The sequence below is a fragment of the Thalassophryne amazonica genome, chromosome 20 (genome assembly GCF_902500255.1).
Source record: "Thalassophryne amazonica chromosome 20, fThaAma1.1, whole genome shotgun sequence".
Classification (NCBI taxonomy): domain Eukaryota; kingdom Metazoa; phylum Chordata; class Actinopteri; order Batrachoidiformes; family Batrachoididae; genus Thalassophryne; species Thalassophryne amazonica.
In genome coordinates this window covers 20,367,704-20,384,954 of record NC_047122.1, presented here as the reverse complement: position 1 = coordinate 20,384,954, position 17,251 = coordinate 20,367,704, and the positions used below count along the sequence as shown (strand labels likewise).

The window sequence follows — 17,251 nt, the reverse complement described above, 5'->3', positions numbered from 1 at the left end:
TTGATGTTCTCACAAATCTTTTATTATCACATAAAAGAGAACAACAATCCTGTGGGTGATATTTTAGAAATCAGAAGGGAGAAGCAGAGGGAGAATAAAAACACTGATAATGTGATTAAGCAGGTGAATGACATGACTGACAGGTTAATTAAGTCCATTCTTTAGAGCAGGTTCGACGTTAAAGGTTTGTTGAGTTCACTCTGATTGATGCTGCGTGATTGATCGCCCTTGAGATTAAAGCTGAACCTTCGGTACACGGTGTTCTTGTGAATGTGGAAAGTACAGAAAGATGATGGCTCCTGTGCATCATCATTATTTTGTGGTGACACTTATACTGCTGTGAGTTCTGTCAAAAATAAATGTTTTCTGATGTCTTCTGTGCTACAAAGTTTGTCGTTGATTGAAAGCTTATTTTAACATTTATATAATTATGCCGAAGACTGCAGAATTAATTTGTACATTTCAAACTATGACAAAATGCAGTTTTTACATACGGTGCATCCGGAAAGTATTAACAGCGCTTCACTTATTATTATTTCTTTTTACATTTTATGTTACAGCTTTATAACAAAATGGAGTAAATTCATTTTTCCATCAAAATTCTACTCACAACACCTCATGACATTAAAAAAAGGTTTCTTGAAATTTTGAAAAATTAATTAAAAATATTAAACTAAGAAATCACATGTACATGTGTGTAAGTATTCACACCCTTTGCTTAATATTTTGTTGATGCACCTTTGGCAGCAATTACAGCCTCAAGTCTTCTTGAATATGATGCCACAAGCTTGCTGCACCTATCTTTGGGCAGTTTTGTCCATTCCTCTTTGCAGCACCTCTCAAGCTCCATCTGGTTGGATGGGGAGCGTCGGTGCACAGACATTTTCAGATCTCTGCAGAGATGTTCATTCTGATTCAGGTCTGAGCTCTAGCTGGGCCAATCAAGGACATTCACAGAGTTGTCCTGAAGCCACTCCTTTGATATCTTATCTGTGTGTTTAGTGTCACTGTCCTGCTGAAAGATGAATCGTCACCCCAGTCTAAGGTCAAGAGCGCTCTGCTTCAGGTTTTCATCCAGGATGTCTCTGTACATTGCTGCATTCATCTTTCCCTCAATCCTGACAAGTCTCCCAGTTCCTCCTGTTGAAAAACATCCCCACAGCATGATGCTGCCACCACCATGCTTCACTGTAGGGATGGCGTCTGGTTTCCAGAGCGAGAGGGACAGAGATGCCACGAATTGGAAGTACTGTTACAATGTCAAAATCAAGGTTTTGAAAATTAATCCCCAAAATTTTCATAATAATAAAGGATGCACATGTGCAAGCCCCATCTGAAAGCTGAGGTCAATCTGACAAACAGATAAGAGAGCCACATACCCACACAGACATTTCTCACTTTATACGTAGATAGATGAGTTGGATCATTATGGCCGCGTCCCATCTGACTCTATTGACAGATCCTCATGAGTCTGTCGACTTGTAACTAATGACCAAACAATATCCTCAATTCCTGCATTTTTTTATTTTATTTATTTATTTTGTTTGTTTTTTTGTTTTGTTGGGGTCCATGCCCATGTAATCCACAACTCATTCAGGTAACACTGAACACGCCACAGGACCATCAATTATGTCAGTATAATTACAAGGTTGTAGTGACGCCCCCGCTGCCACTATTTTCCAAAAATTTTCTGATTTGGGGTTGTAAAAAGTTTTGGTCTCATCTGACTAGACTATATTCTATTTTACAGGCTTGTCTAAATGTTATGGAGCAAACTTTAAACCAGTTTTAACATTCTTTTTCTTCAGCAATGGAGTCGTGTGTGTGCAATACAGGCCATGGCAGTTAAATGCATTTTATAGTTTTCTTTGAAACAATTGTATACCTGCTAATTTCAGGTCTTTCTGAAGCACTCCACAAGTGGTCTTTCACTCTTGGACAACTACAATGAGGCAAAAAAGTATTTGATCCACTCCAGTTTTCCCACCTACAAAGAATGGAGAGGTCTGTAATTTTTATCATAGGTACACTTCAACTATGAGAGACAGAATCTAAAAAAATCAGAAAAACTCACATTGTATCATTTTTAAATAATTTACATTTTAATGCATAAGTATTTGATCAACAGGCAAGCAGCTTCAAGGATTCAAAGGAATTTTATTGTCATATGCACAGAAGAACATGTTCCCTGCACAATGAAATGTGTCTACTGCATTTAACCCATCCTAATTGCCAGTAGGAGCAGAAGTCGCCATTAGGCAGCCGGGGACCAGCTCCAGATGTACATCCCTGCCTTGGTCAACAGCAGGGCTGAGCAAACCAACACCGACCCATAACAAACAACACACACACAACACATAGGCCGGCCCGGTACATAAACATATATATGAAAAGCAAAACACGAGGGAAAAGGAGAAAAAAAACCCTCATAGCCGCTGCATTACACAGCAGCAATGTGGAAAAAAATCCCCATCAGCACAGAAAAACAATAATCACACAGACAAAAACAAGGACACAGGACGACAACCGAGATTTGAAAAGGTCCAGTTTATCAGAACACTCCGGAGGCAGCCTGTTTGGCGCCGTCAACAGCCTTGTCCGACAATCCTGGAGGGGGAGGGGCAGCACTGAGCACTCCTGAGCAGTCCACACAGTCAACGTCAGAGCTGGAGAAGCTGAGGGGAGTGGGGAAGACCAGGGAGCGAGGCTTAAGTGTTGATCTTCTGAGGAGGTTTTATCACAGCGACCTTGAAGTGCAGCTGTATTTGGGGAAGCCAAATCAATAGCCAGATTAGCAGACGCCTGAAAGATTCCACAGTTCTGAGAACAGAGTGGCTCTCAATGCATCTGAATGTAGAATGTGGTCTTCACAGACGGTCAGAGCGGGTTTCCAGGGCTGCGATTCTATTCGAGATGTTTTCCAACGCTGCGCAGCCACTGCCTTCCCAATCGAATCAATCATGTAGGGCAGCCTGGAAGGAACAATCAAAGCTGCTTCCACTTTCTTGATTTTCCGGTAAACCAGCACAGTGCCCGCTCCACACATCAGAAAGCCGGTCACCACCAAGCCGAATATGTACACATCTTTGATGTCCTCCACAGAAAGCATGTAAAGGCACATGACCTGCCATCTCTTCCACGAGTCCATCACGTAACCCATCACATGCGACCTGGCAGGACAGGTCGGGTCCTCCGCCCCCGAAGGTCTTGTAGAAAAAATAGTGTCAATTGCATTCAGAGACCACTTTAACAGATCCATTTTTGTCGTTTTCCAGAAGAGCAAAGCTGCAGCCTCACAGACAACATGCCACAGAAGCAGGAAAGATAAGGAGGGAGGGAGAAGAGAAAAGTGCGTCCATCTCGGCCGAGTGCAAGCTGGCAAAAAAAAAAAAAAGTTTTCTTGGTGAGAAGAAAACAACTGTTGGTGTAATTATTAGAAAATTGAATTAAGCTTGAATGGCAAAATGCTTTCAGCTGTAATACCAAAATTTGTAAGAATAAATGAAATTACTGATATATCAGTCATTTACTATAGTAAATACAACTTTAGTAAATTTAATAAAATATTTGACGTAATGGCAACACAGCAAACTGCTTTGACGTGACAGGATGCACACAGAGCCACACCGCTGCAATAAAACACATATAAACATACAAAGGATATAAAACAAACAAAGCATAAAACACTTATTTCAATCGTGGTCCTGTACCTACACAATAAAACCGATGAAGGCAAAATATGACAACTATAAATAAATACAGGTGTGCAGATGATTCACAAAAATAATATAAAATATGTACAATATATCACTATGTATTAATTTGATTAAACTGCATAATCTGAAAAGGAATGCACCTTAAATGCAAATGAAAATGCACAAAATTAATGTATGAAACATTTTACTAGGTTATAATATAATTAGTTACTAACTACAAAAGTTAAAAAATTACACTAATCATAAATACATAAACTAATAATTCAGACTAAAGAGCAAAATATTGTAATAGCAATAACACATTTTTAAGAACAAATAAAATTACTGATAAATGCAGCGTTAATTTGCAAAAATGTTTTACATGAGATGGCACTTGACTTTTTTCTATTTAATCCTGTTGTGGGTTGGAATTGTCTAATTTCTGCCATTTTTTTACTGATTGGCTGAATGCAGTTCAAGTTTGTTGGCTGTGAAAACAGGAGATCGTTATCAAATAAGAAAAACTCCTTATTTGACGCCGTCAAATAATAGTTAAAGCGGTGTCATGTATGACGTCAGAGCGGCAGTTTTTTTTTTTTTTTTTACTTTTTTTTTGCTGCGCTGAAATTGTCTTTGTGACAACAAGGCTGTGCTGTCTTAATGACGAGTGTTGTGAATAAAGAGAGTTTGATGTGGTCAGTTGTGGACTTAGAGCTGTTGGCAGTGAGTCAGTCACTGCAGTTTGCCAAGTTACTTTGCAAAACTAATACAATTACTGATTACTGATTATTCCTTGAAAAAGTAACTTAGTTACTTTACTGATTACTCAATTGTAAAAGTAACTAAGTTAGATTACTAGTTACTTTTTTAGTTACTTTCCCCAGCTGCCGACAACAACCCTCTGCCACCTCAACATGACAGTAAATAAAAAGTAAAATAAAGACCTCTTTCTTGACCTCATATTTAACTGTTGACAGCACTGTAACAGTAAAACCTGCCATTTCTAACCTAAAGTGTTAATAATTGTAACTATTAAATTCTTTCTAACATTTAAATTCTCTCAAACATTTTACTTGTAATTATTATTATTATAAGGAGTATTAGTAGTTGTAGTAAAAAAAGGCTTCAAAACTGGACCTTTAATCTAGGGGTGTTGTGAGGGGGGCATATCCCTGCCCCACGCCCCCATTCCATCTATATTTGCCCCTGCTTTTGCGTTTGAGCACAAAGAATGGATAACATTTATTTATGCAGAAAACATGACCAGATTTACAGGTGAGAAAGTTTTATTGCGTTTTCACATCATGTGGTCCTCAGAGAGTTTAGGTGCATTTGAATGGAAAATAGTGTTAGTTTTTGATGTGTCACGGAGGATCAGCTGTTTTTAACGAGCAGATACGGAGCGGCTCAGCTCAGAATTCTAAATTAAGGAGAAAAAAGGCATAAAAATGTCTTTGTAAAGCTCAGTGCAGGTGTGCTGTTGTCACTGCGCTTTAAGAGGTGAGGACGAGTCGTAGCTGCTGCAGAAAACCGTGGATGAAAAGCTCACAGCTCGCTTAAAGTGGGCAGTTCAGTCAAACCCCGACCCCCTGCCCACGGACCAAGTTTAATGCTGCTATGCAAAAATAATAGTAACGCACAGTGACGTGGAGAAGTAACTTAAATCAGATTACTGATTTGGAAAGATTAACGCATTAGATTACTCGTTACTAAAAAAAAGTGGTTAGATTAGAGTAACGCATTACCGGCATCACTGTACCTCACTGAAAACTTAGTGCTAATTAAGTCAAAATACATTTTCAATTCAGGATTCCAGTTAACTCCAAGTTTGTAAGAGCGTGCACAGCAGGCCAGCGGCCCAAGTCATGAAGCGGCAGCTGGAGTTGGCGGCCTTGGCTCTAGCTGGGCTTCACCGGGTGGCTTTGTGCCGTTCTGATGCGCTGCCTCGCTCTGTGGAACATCAGCGGCACCTTGGAAAACACCACAGCCAGTCTGCCTGCCTACTGGGACGGCGTGTGGCTGGAATGGGACCACTGGGACTTGGGCCACGATGGCAGCCTGCACTGCTCCTTCTACAAGTCCCTCATGTCTCTGTCTGGAAGCTTTCACACATGGCAAGCATTCATCATGGCCGCCATTGGAGGCGGGGCCTTTACTGTGGTGAAGGGCTCAGCTGGGACCATGTTCTTCCCCAAGCGAGGCCAGGTCAAAGTGGTTTCTGGTGCTCTGTTTGTTGTGTCTGCAATCCTGTTGCTGGTTCCCGTGGCGTGGACATGCCATCACACAACTCAGCCACTGGAGAGCACTGCTGCGGCAAACCTGGGGCCCGGCTCTGTACCTCGGCTGGGTCTCCTTTGCTCTGATGCTGGTCGGGGGAATGTTTCTGGCCTCCAGTTACCCCACGTTTGAGAGGAAAGTGCAGCAGGTGGACCAGAGCACACACCTGGACGTGTAGGAGGACATGAACAAAATCAAGAGGACGACCTTCACACACAGCCAGCATGAGCTCTGATCACAACCCCTCTGACGTGGAACTCAACAACTGGATTATTTATATTTTTTTATTTCTGGAAGAGAAGGACTACACTGCAAAAAAATGTAAAGGACTTGTAGTTCAATCAGAATTTTACAAATCAGACTCAGTGAAAGAGTCTTTGAAACATTTTGTTTTAAATCATATCAGAGATTAAACTATTTTTTTGATTCACCAAAAGATTTTCATGTTGCTTCATTTGTGAAAGATGTAACACTTTGCCACACTTTCTGAACTCTTCCACATCAAACTCCATTGTGTCAATGTTTACAATGTGCTTGAGTGATAACAGGTGAAGTTGCTCATAAACTTTAAGTTTCTTGAATATGTATTACTGCCACTCTTCAGTTATCTTTATAATTTTATTACTGGTAAATTTTAGAATTGATTTAGATGAGATATACTCATTATCTCACAGGAATATACAGTGTTGTATAAAGTACTGGAAAATCACACTTAAGTAAAAGTACAGATACCCATTTAAAAAATTACTTTGGTATAAGTTCAAGTCACTGATTGAAATGCTACTCAAGTAAAAGTCTTAAAGTATCTAGTATTTATTGTACTTAAGTATGACAAGTAACGTACAACTAAATGTACTCAAGTATTGAAAGTAAAAGTACAAGTAAATGTTAATAATCAAAAACGGACTGATTTTTTTATATTAAAGTTTATCTAGGTTTGTAAATGACTGGTAGTATTAGTCAAAATACTGAAAATTGTGCACATCACACAAAAACACTTAAAGTTTCAAAACCTAAATGAGAGTAGGCTACTCACTAGGTGTTCACAGGAAACAGGTATTTCTATATGTATTTATTTATTTTCATTGTTACATGGTTTTATCTTTTCTGTTGTGTTTTGTTTCATTAGGTTCTTTTTGTTTCTTTCTCTAAAATTGTATTGTAACATTATTAGTCTATTATTATTGACTATTATTGTCTATTATGTAGACTATTATTGTTGTTGCTATTATTATTAATACATGAATAAAATACATTTTAAAAATTACAATTTGACTCTTTTACGACAACGAACGCTGAGCCTTTAATTATACAGAACCGCTAACTTTAACATTGAAAACGCCATAGACATGCTAACGCTTTAGCATCGGTCCTGTTTTTTTTTAAGTTATAAAATACATCTATCAATTGTTTCAGAAGACCATAACAGGTCGGTTTAACATAAAAATATTAAATATTACTCACAAACATATGCTCTTCAGGGTTTTAGCGGGGAAAAACAAAGACTCCATGAATCGTAGATCGAAGCACTGCTTCGATCTGCGAATCACTGCTTTGATTGGTTCAATGTTCAAAGCAAAGCCGTGCTGCAGAAAAGTTGATTACAGACCCGCTGCAGGTCTGTAATCAATGTAGAGAAATTATCATTTTCCTGACAAACACCCCCCAAGTGCGCAACTGCAAAAAAGCCTACCGGACATGACTCATGACAAATCGGCCTGACTTCATTGCAGTCACTCGTAATCAGTCTGGTGTCTCTGGGTGAAAACAACTTTTTTCGCATACATGTCAACCCCTTTGAGGGTCCACCTGTATACCCAAGTGAGAAAATCCATAAAATCAACACAAAATCCTTATAACCTCCAAATCACACCAAAATCAGCTTTATTACAGTACACACAACCGCATAGCGGTATCACATACCTGGGTTTTTGTCCACATATTATGAGTTGCCACAATGACATTAAAGTCAGGATCATTAGTTTTTCCTCCACAGTTGAATTTCAAACAATAGAGATCTAGTATTCATGCATCAAGCTGAATTTTATAGAACTGAATGCACCTGTGTGTGATCAGAACAGGGAATAGAACCTCATCTCAGAAATCCAGAAACACAACAGAAACAGCAGGTTGGTCACTCAGTCTCTCGCGCGCGCATGCTCTCCCTCACTCTCACTCTGTCTCTCTCTCTCTCTCCCTCTGTCGTGCTCTAGTCTCTCTGTGTCTGATCAAACTTGTGACTTTAAAATAAAAGCGCACTCGCTGCATGTCGGTGTGCTCATCAAACGCCCTGATCGATCAGGTCTGGTCAAATCAGCAGACCTGATCAGAGCAACCGGCGGTTTAAAAGTTTAACGAGTCACAGTGTTTCATTCATGGCAGCCTTTACCACAGCCAGACTCAGCAGCATCTGTACACAATGAAAGTGATCCACCAAGACAAATAATAATAATAATAATAATGTTAAATTACTCTGTTTTTGAGCCACACCACACCAGCAGTAGAGAACAGAGCGCACTTCCACAGAGGCAGAAAATAGCACTGAACTGGTTTAATAATAGCGGCATGGTACACGCGACTGTGTGCACACATTAATAAGCGAACACACGCAACTGCAAGTATGAAATTAACACAGAAAAAGGATGAGTACACGCACATTTCGGGTGTATTTAAATGAAATACAACGCTGCAATACGCAGCTCTATGAATACGTCAATGTGAAAGGGGCTTAAGTGCCAAATGACAGGGGGTTAGATGTGTGCGTGTCAGCTGGAATTTGTCCGCCACCTGCAGTGAGAGGGTTCGATGGGCTCGCACAGCGAAGGGGTGTGAAGGGGTCCTAAGGTAACTGCCATTGAAGTTGAACTGAATTATTCTGAGACAATTCCAAAGTGAGCTGTCAGCCTTATGAAGTGCATTCCACTCACCTCTGCATGTGCTCCTCAGACCCTCAGCTCCGTGAGCGGCCATCTGGCGCCAGGTACACTCCGTTCCTGTCTTGGGTTCCAACCCACACCAAATCCTTCTCTCTGGTCCAGTCTTCGCTGCAGCTTCCTACTTTCACCGCTTGGAGCGGGCTGTGTTCTCCACTATTCAGGCCTTCTGACTTATTATTTTCTGTTGCACATTTAGTGACTATTGTGAATAAACCTTCTGTTGTTCATTCATTTTTCCTTTTTGCTCCCTGCGTTTGAGTCCAGTTAAAGTTCCGGTTCGGCCTAATCCCAAACCTTAACCATAACATCAGCAACTTAATTATCACATGACCAATTTACATGCTTGCTTATGATATGATATGCGAGTTCTTAATGGTAGGTTTTTCACTTGTTGTCTGAAGGACGTAGTGAATGCACACGTCTGCAGGCTTATGGCATGACCGGAAGTTACCTTTGACCTCAGGTGATACATGTAGCACGCACACTGATGTCTGGTAATTCACTTTAGAGGGGTTTGGTTACTAAACCAGTTTTTGCACTTAACAGTGTTTTTTTCATGCTATAGCCCCCATCACACTGAGCATGAATGAGGCAGAATCAGGGCAAATGGGCAAAAAAGCCAAACTTCGAGGCGCAGTCGGGAGGGACAGATATTCAGACAGCCATGTACGAATGCTGTACGACCACTTAGAATGTGGGCGGATCCTGCCTTGATGAATCGTACACATATGTGTGTATGTGTACGATTGCAGGTCAAACACTGGTGGACCACAGTGCGACCACGTACAATTCTGTTAGAATGCACCTTGACTATAAATAATTCACACCGAGTGTCAGATGAATAAGGTTAGGTTTCCGCCTGATGTCTAAAAGTCTGGACAGCAAACACAGGGAGAGGAGGGTGTGAGGCAGCGCTGTGTCTGCCCTTTTCACAATACCTGCCGATACGGGATGTTAAAATACATTTAACGTATGAACTGGAAACATGTCATATGTGTTAAATATGTCGCTGCCTCCCTCCCCCCGCCTCACTGTCTCCCTCCCTCCCTCCCTTGCATGCGCTGACTGGTCAGCAGGACACTGTGGCATCAGAATGAACATGTGTGTCCCACATGTGACCTGCACTGTGTGATCAAACTTCACGAGCTGCACCGCAGCAGCGGGGTGACCTGATGATTCCAGGCTCATGGAGGAGCTGTGCGTCCCACTGTCTGGCAGGATGGTGCATGTTGCGCCACAGGACAGCGCATCATATGGGATATATATTTTATGGTGGATGTGGCATTTGCCGTTGCCAGTTGGCTGAACACAGGATGACACGGATTTGATCACCTGGCTGGTGTTCGCCCTGCACCATGACACACAGGTGGAGGCATTCCAAAGGTGTTTTTATTTTTAATTATGTTCTGATGGCTTGCCGTAGCTTGTTCAGAAGTTGATGGTGTACATGTCACAATATGTGTTTTATAGCTGTGACACCACGGTCAGCTGTACTGTGATGCACTGTACAGAGCCTCTGGAACATTGTAACTCGCCGTGGGGCAGGAGCACGGCGCCGTGCAGCTGCATATGGTGTTACAGCTATGATGATCATCATAATTCACATACATTATGTAACCCATGAGAGGCCATGACAATGTATCTGTAATCTAAGGTTTATTATGGATATAACACCCCATTCACATGTGTGTGCGGTGTCCCACGGCTATGGGATGCATTGACTCACAGGGACACACGGTGCTTTCGGTTTGATTATGCAATGTTCATGCGTAATTCACAAGATGAATGTGTATCACAGACATTGCACATAAACATATTTCCTTTGCGAACCTCAAACGGGATGTAGTGGAGGTGCACGTACAGCTCATCCGTGCCACATTCTGGACATGCCAGCAGGAATTGACGTGCCTGACAATGGCAAATTTCCCTCAAATGCGATCAGACTGTTTCAAATTCTTTGACATCATGAGAATATTTAGAATGCACTCAGGCTGCGGTCAGACTGCATTTCGACTGCCGTTCGACCTTTTCCCACCTCAAACGCACCTTGAGAGATGGGAGCATGTGCTCTACATTCAGAGTGGCCATGCAAATGAGCCTGACTGTTTGGAATGCACTCAGACAGACACTCATTCGGTTGGCATTCGTGCTCATTCGGCCTCTAGTGTGACGGGGGTATAGTGTGATGGGGGCCTGACATCCATTTGCAGACCATGTGCAATGAAAGCCAGCAGGTGTCGCTGTGCATATGTAATTAGTAAACCTCACTCCCAACAGCTCAAAAAGATTCTCGGGTCACAAGGCCAGAGCCCTGGGTTTTAGCCTTCTGGTTAGAGAGTCCGACTTCCATGCCAAGGATCATGAGTTTGTGTCCTGAGGGGAGCGAATGGGCGGAGTCGTAACAACACAATGCAGAGTGCAGTCGCTACAGTGGTACCAGTGAACCGGATGGGAGTGAGTTTAGGGGGAAAGTGAAACGGAGGCCAGCAGGTGTCACTGTGTACATGTAGTTCATAAACCTCTCCCAACAGCTCAAAAGGATGCTCGGGTCACAAGGCCAGAGTCCTGGTTTTTAGCCTTCTGGTTAGAGAGTCTGACTTCCATGCCAAGGATCGTGAGTTTGTGTCCCGAAAGGAGCGAATGGGCGGAGTCATAACAACACAACGCAGAGTGCAGCCGTTACACATTCTTCCACTAAAATCAAAATCTACGTATTATTTATTTCCATCTAAACTTGTACTTTGTGCTGCCGACACTACCTGCTCACTCAGGCTCACCTGCAACCCTACCTGGTCACCATTAGAGTCCACTCAGGCTTTCCTTACTAATTCCCTCATCACATTACTACAGTTAAGCATGATTTAATCAGGGCTCTGACTTCTCCTACCACTCAGGCTTGGTTCCCGTTGCACGGCATCCTTATTTTTGGGGACAGGCTCCGCCCACCACCTCTTGCATCAGTGGGACTCAAGAGACATTACTCATCCCACTACCGCAACAGGGACCAAGGCCAAAATGAACATTGCACCTTATAGCAACTTGTGTAATAAATTCCTTTTCTTTAAGCTGCTAAGTCTTGTGGTAGAAAGACCTTTCAGCTGCAGCTAACAGGTCTCACATGCACAAATTCTCAAAAATTTGAAAATAATGAACAAGCTCAGAATTATTATGGAGATAAAAATCATTTTCAACAACATATTTTAAATTTTCTCCTGAATGGACATTTCTAATCACCTCTTGATCACATTCAAAGCTGGTATTTCCTTAGAAATCTGAAGGAACTACAAATGAAATGGGCTTTGTTTTAGTACTGAAGTGTTTGCTACAGTCAAAAATACATCAGTCCTGCAGGTCATAACTGTTAAGTCCAATCATCTCTGATATGCCGTCTTTATTTGTGTCACAAATTCTCCAAATATTATGTAGAACTGAAGTGCAAGAGGGAAGCACAGTGTCTTTGTAGTTACTACTGTTGCCTCACAGCAAGGTCATGGGGTCAATTTCCACCTGTGGCCTTTCTGTGTGGAGTTTACATGTTCTCTCTGTGTTTGCTTGGGTTCTCTCCAGGTGCTCTGGCTTCTTCTCACATCCAAAGACATGTAGGTTACGTGGATTGGAAACTTTAAACTGGTGGGTGTGATTGTGTTTGTCTGTCTGTCCGTGGCCCTGCTGTGACAGACTGGTGTCCTGTCCAGGGCGAGTGAATGAGTGAAGTCGTGCAAGATTAAAAAATCATATGCACTTTCAGTTCTGTTGGTGCCATGTGGGGCCTCCATGTGACACAGATCACAGGTAGACCTCCTGAAACACAATATCATCTTCACCTTAAGTCCTGTGAGTACAACCGTGAGTGTCCAAAAACCACAAACAAATGAAGAGCTAAAAGAACAAATTGTTTTGAGACAGTCGGTTCACAAAGTGCCAGATCAGATGGATGCTTCATCTCACAGTGAAAAAAGACTGTATTTTATTTCCTGCCTGAAGGTGGCAGAATACCTCACCTGAGATTACGAGCACTGTTTACACAAAGCACACACAACAAAATTAGATTTATCCCAACAGGAAGCCACAGCTACCTTCGTGTCACCTTTATGTTTTAAAATATTAGGCATTAACGCAACAACAAAATATGTTCTGTAACATCGGCAAAAGTATCACCACAATGCTCCACAGCCACGTGTCAGAAATGCAGTAAAACATAAACAGAGCTGTTGATGGCGTTTATTTCAGTTCAGTTTATGGAGCGCTGAGGTCAAACTAAACAATAAAAAACGCTCAAACAGACGATGTTTAATTATCCTGTAGTGCAAACACGGGCGGCTTTGTCCGGCGGTTGCTGAGCCAGTTGTCAAGGATTGTTTTCTGATGAGATTTCGCTCTGCCTCATTGTCCGGGGGCACACGTATCATTAAAGCCGTGAAGGCTGCTTGTGATTCACTGATGCCCTTTGACCTAACGGCTCAGACTGCTGACACTCAGCTTAAATTCTGTATTATACACAATGCACATTTCCAATCAAATATTCGAAGAAAACTATTTACTTCAAACGATTTACTCAAATTCTTTAACTATGAAAACTTATTTAAGTAAAATAAACATGGTAAACTTGTATTAAATGTGATGGTCTAGTGGTTAAGCAGTGGGCTTGAGACCAGAGGATCAAACCCCCGCCTGGCTGGAAAATCATCAAGGGCCCTTGGGCAAGATCCTTAATCCTCAAGTTGCTCCTGGTGTGTAGTGAGCGCCTTGCATGGCAGTACCCCGGCATTACTGTAAAAGTGCTTTGAGCTTCTGGTATAGAGATGAAAAAGTGTTATATAAATGCAGTCCAAATCACCTCAAATGAGAATAACATCCTAAAAAGTTTCAGTGTTTCAAACACACAGAGGCAGTCGGGCATGAAACCAGCAACCTTCTGGTTTGTGAACAACCTGCTCACTTCATTTCATTAAATATTACTTTCTTTCTTTTAGGATTTATATTCTGGAATCCAATAACAAAAACAAACTAACATTTGTGTAAATAAGTACTTGCCGCTTTGGGACAACAGTGTAACTGGAAGAGTGTGTTGTTCTGAAACTAGAAAGTTGGTGGTTGAATCCCTGAGTGTTGCTGTTTGATAAAGTACATCTACTGCTATCAGCAACAGCAGCCGGCCTGCTCTGTATGAGCCTGATCCCATCAGATCTCAGAAGCTTGTTCTCAAACATGTGGTTAGTGTCTTTAAGATGGAGATGAACTGCAGACTGAGGTCCACTGGCGCCCTCTCTGCGGTGCTGGTACAGCCTTTTGTGTAACGGCCGCTTAGTCTCACCAATGTAGTGTTCGTTACAGTTTTCCAGACAACTGATAGAATACACTACATTGCTCTGTTTGTAACTAGGGATCCTGTCCTTAGGGTGAACTAATGTCTCAGGGTGTTAACAGGTTTAAAGTAAACTGGGATTTTGTACTGTCTGAAGATCCTCTGTAGTTTTTTCCCCTACTCCTGCTAAATAAGGGAGAGACACTCCTCTTCTTCTTGTCTCCGTCTCCTGTCTGTCTGGTCTCTTTAAGCAGACTCTTTGGCTCAAACCACCTCCTTGAACACAAGCTCGGGGTGATCAGGACTCTTCAGCACAGAGCCCTACAGGTGCCCACAACTACAGAGGGAAGGGCTAAAGAACAACAACGTGTCCGGAAAGTGCTCACAATATGTGGGTACTCACGATGGTCCCTGGATAAAGTGCAGAATTCCCAAAGAATAAAGAGACCAGACAGACAGGAGACAGAGACAAGAAGAAGAGGAGTGTCTCTCCCTTATTTAGCAGGAGTAGGGGAAAAACTACAGAGGATCTTCAAACAGCACAAAATCCCAGTTTACTTTAAACCTGTTAACACCTTGAGACAGAAATTAGTTCACCCTAAGGACAGGATCCCTAGTGACAAACAGAGCAATGTAGTGTATTCTATCAGATGTCAGGAAAACTGTAACGAACACTACATAGGTGGGACTAAACAGCCGTTGCACAAAAGGCTATACCAGCACCGCAGAGAGGGTGCCAGTGACCGCAGTCTGCAGTTTATCTCCACCTTAAAGACACTAACCACACGTTTGAGGAAAAGGAAGTTAAAATCTTAGTCAGAGAGAAGAAATGGTTTGAGAGAGGAGTGAAGGAGGCATTGTATGTGAAACAGTTGAAACCCAGCCTTAACCGGGGAGGGGTCTGAGACACGCTTTGTCCCCCGTTTACAATGGGGTACTCAGATCAAAGCAGTTTCAGTCTTTTGTTCATGGTTATCAGTCATTCACGTCATCAGGAGACTCGTCAGGAGAGGCGTCAGTCCCATTGTTAGGACGGACAGCTACTCTGTCATTAGGAGGGTGCTAACTAGAGCACAATAGGTGCTAATTAAAACAATTGTTTAGTCGCTAGCCAATAGCAGTCTGCCTCTCAGTAGGAGGGGGTCTGGTTGGGTTTAAAACTCCAGCTTTTGTGGCTTCTGTTATTCTTCTCTACAAGAGTCAAGACAGAAGTCAGACTACCAGAGCAAGAATTTTAGCTGAGGAAGCTTCTGCGATTTGAAGCGAAACATCCTCTTGTCAAGCACCTCAGTCCAGTCAAAGATTCAAGCTTCTCTACTATGGAAACCACCTGGACAACTGAGAGCCTTCACAGAAATATCTTTACTTCGTTATTTACATTTCTGGACACTTTCACTTTACTTTAGTACATTTCTTCAATAAAATGTATACTTTTTCTCCAATACATTTCCCTGAACCAATTTTGTTACTCATTACTACAATATAAAAGTAGAAGAAATTTGATTTGGCAATGCCTGTTTACAGGGGTGAAAGCAGCGGTGCGCTGTACCGGGAAGAGATACAGTCTTACAGCAGGAGCGCAGGGTCTGCCTTTCACCCCTGCAGCAAGCGCCATGTTTGACATAAAACAAGTTTAAAAGACATTAATAATAATAACAACAATAATAATAATAAAAGATGGCATGCCCTCACTGAGGAAGAGGAGACTGGAAGGTGAAAAGGGGGCCATCTACGCTTTGGACTCCAAACGCGCAAACGCTGACGCACACGCACATACACAGATCGGCTCTCACTGGAGTTAACACACAATTAAGGGGAAAACTTCCGAGTTGCTGTTTTGTTTCATTATTTTATTTGAAATTCTGTGGAGAAGCGCTGCATAAAAGTGGCGCCACATTTTGGATTCGAGAGTGCAAAGAGCACTGTGTTTGGTTGCTTTGTAATGGTTGGTGGTGGTAATGCTGTTATGTGAGGGACGCGGACCGAGGAGCGGCCCAGAGTCCAACAGAACCCAACACTAATTGACCAGAAGCAGCTCCAGAAAGAGAAACACAGATTTATTACTGTCACCCTGTGCTGTACATAACATCTAAATAATAAAGTCTGGTGAGGTGGACAAGTAGCGCACTCTCTCGGCGCCACAACAGATCCGAGCCGAATCTTCTGGACTCAATTGTTTCCGTCAATCACCCCCCCCCCCCCCCCCCCCCCCAGTGGCTTTCCAGAACAATGCTCTGTGAAGGAGAGCAGAAGTGAGGTTATTCATACTATTATTATCCACATTTCTCCACAGAGGCACACTTATCAGACAACACGTTCAGATCTTACTGCGGACCTACTTACACAAACGCTGCTCACAGCGAGTGGAAGATCATCAATCCCTTCACCACAGCCGTGAGGAGCAGATCAGAACATTATCTTCAATTCTCTAAGTTTAAAACTGCGTCAAACGCCACACATATGAACAATTTAGCTTTAGGAATAGCATCTCTGACGGTGCTGATAGCGCTTGCCGCTCACCCATCCTCCTTCACAGACGTGATGTCACTTCTGGAGCAGCCCTCGGCGTCCTCACATACTCGTCACAAAAATGCAACAAAGTTCAATTTTCCGGCAACCCAGTCCAACTCACTGCTGGCTTAAATGCAGCTTCTCATTACCACATAGGTACCAGCTGAAAGCCCTTAGATCTGCACGTGAATATCACAGGTGTCGTAACTTCCTCCTAATGGAGAGCCGCACGAGATCACAGCAGGTGCAGCCAATCATCATAATAAAGGTGAGAGACTCTTCTGCAGCACAGCTTTCCCAGAGATCAGTTCCAAACCACCTAGGAAGGAAAATAAACACACATCCAACAAACCATATCCACCCCAGCCCCCCAGCACACAACAGTACCCCCCCATCAACGGGAAGCCCCCAGGCGACCGCACAGCCAGAAACAAAACCCACCCCCACAACGGGGCCCAAAACAAAAAACAGGCCACAGGGCCGCGAGAAGCGGCCGGAAGGCCAGCGGAAAACAAACAACAAAAAAA

At 42.5% G+C, this 17,251-nt stretch overlaps 1 pseudogene; it reads left to right on the top strand.

Annotated features, from left to right (window-relative positions):
- The first annotated feature begins 5,560 nt into the window (after positions 1-5,560).
- LOC117502107 lies at positions 5,561-6,215 on the top strand (annotated as a pseudogene).
- Positions 6,216-17,251: the final 11,036 nt, after the last annotated feature.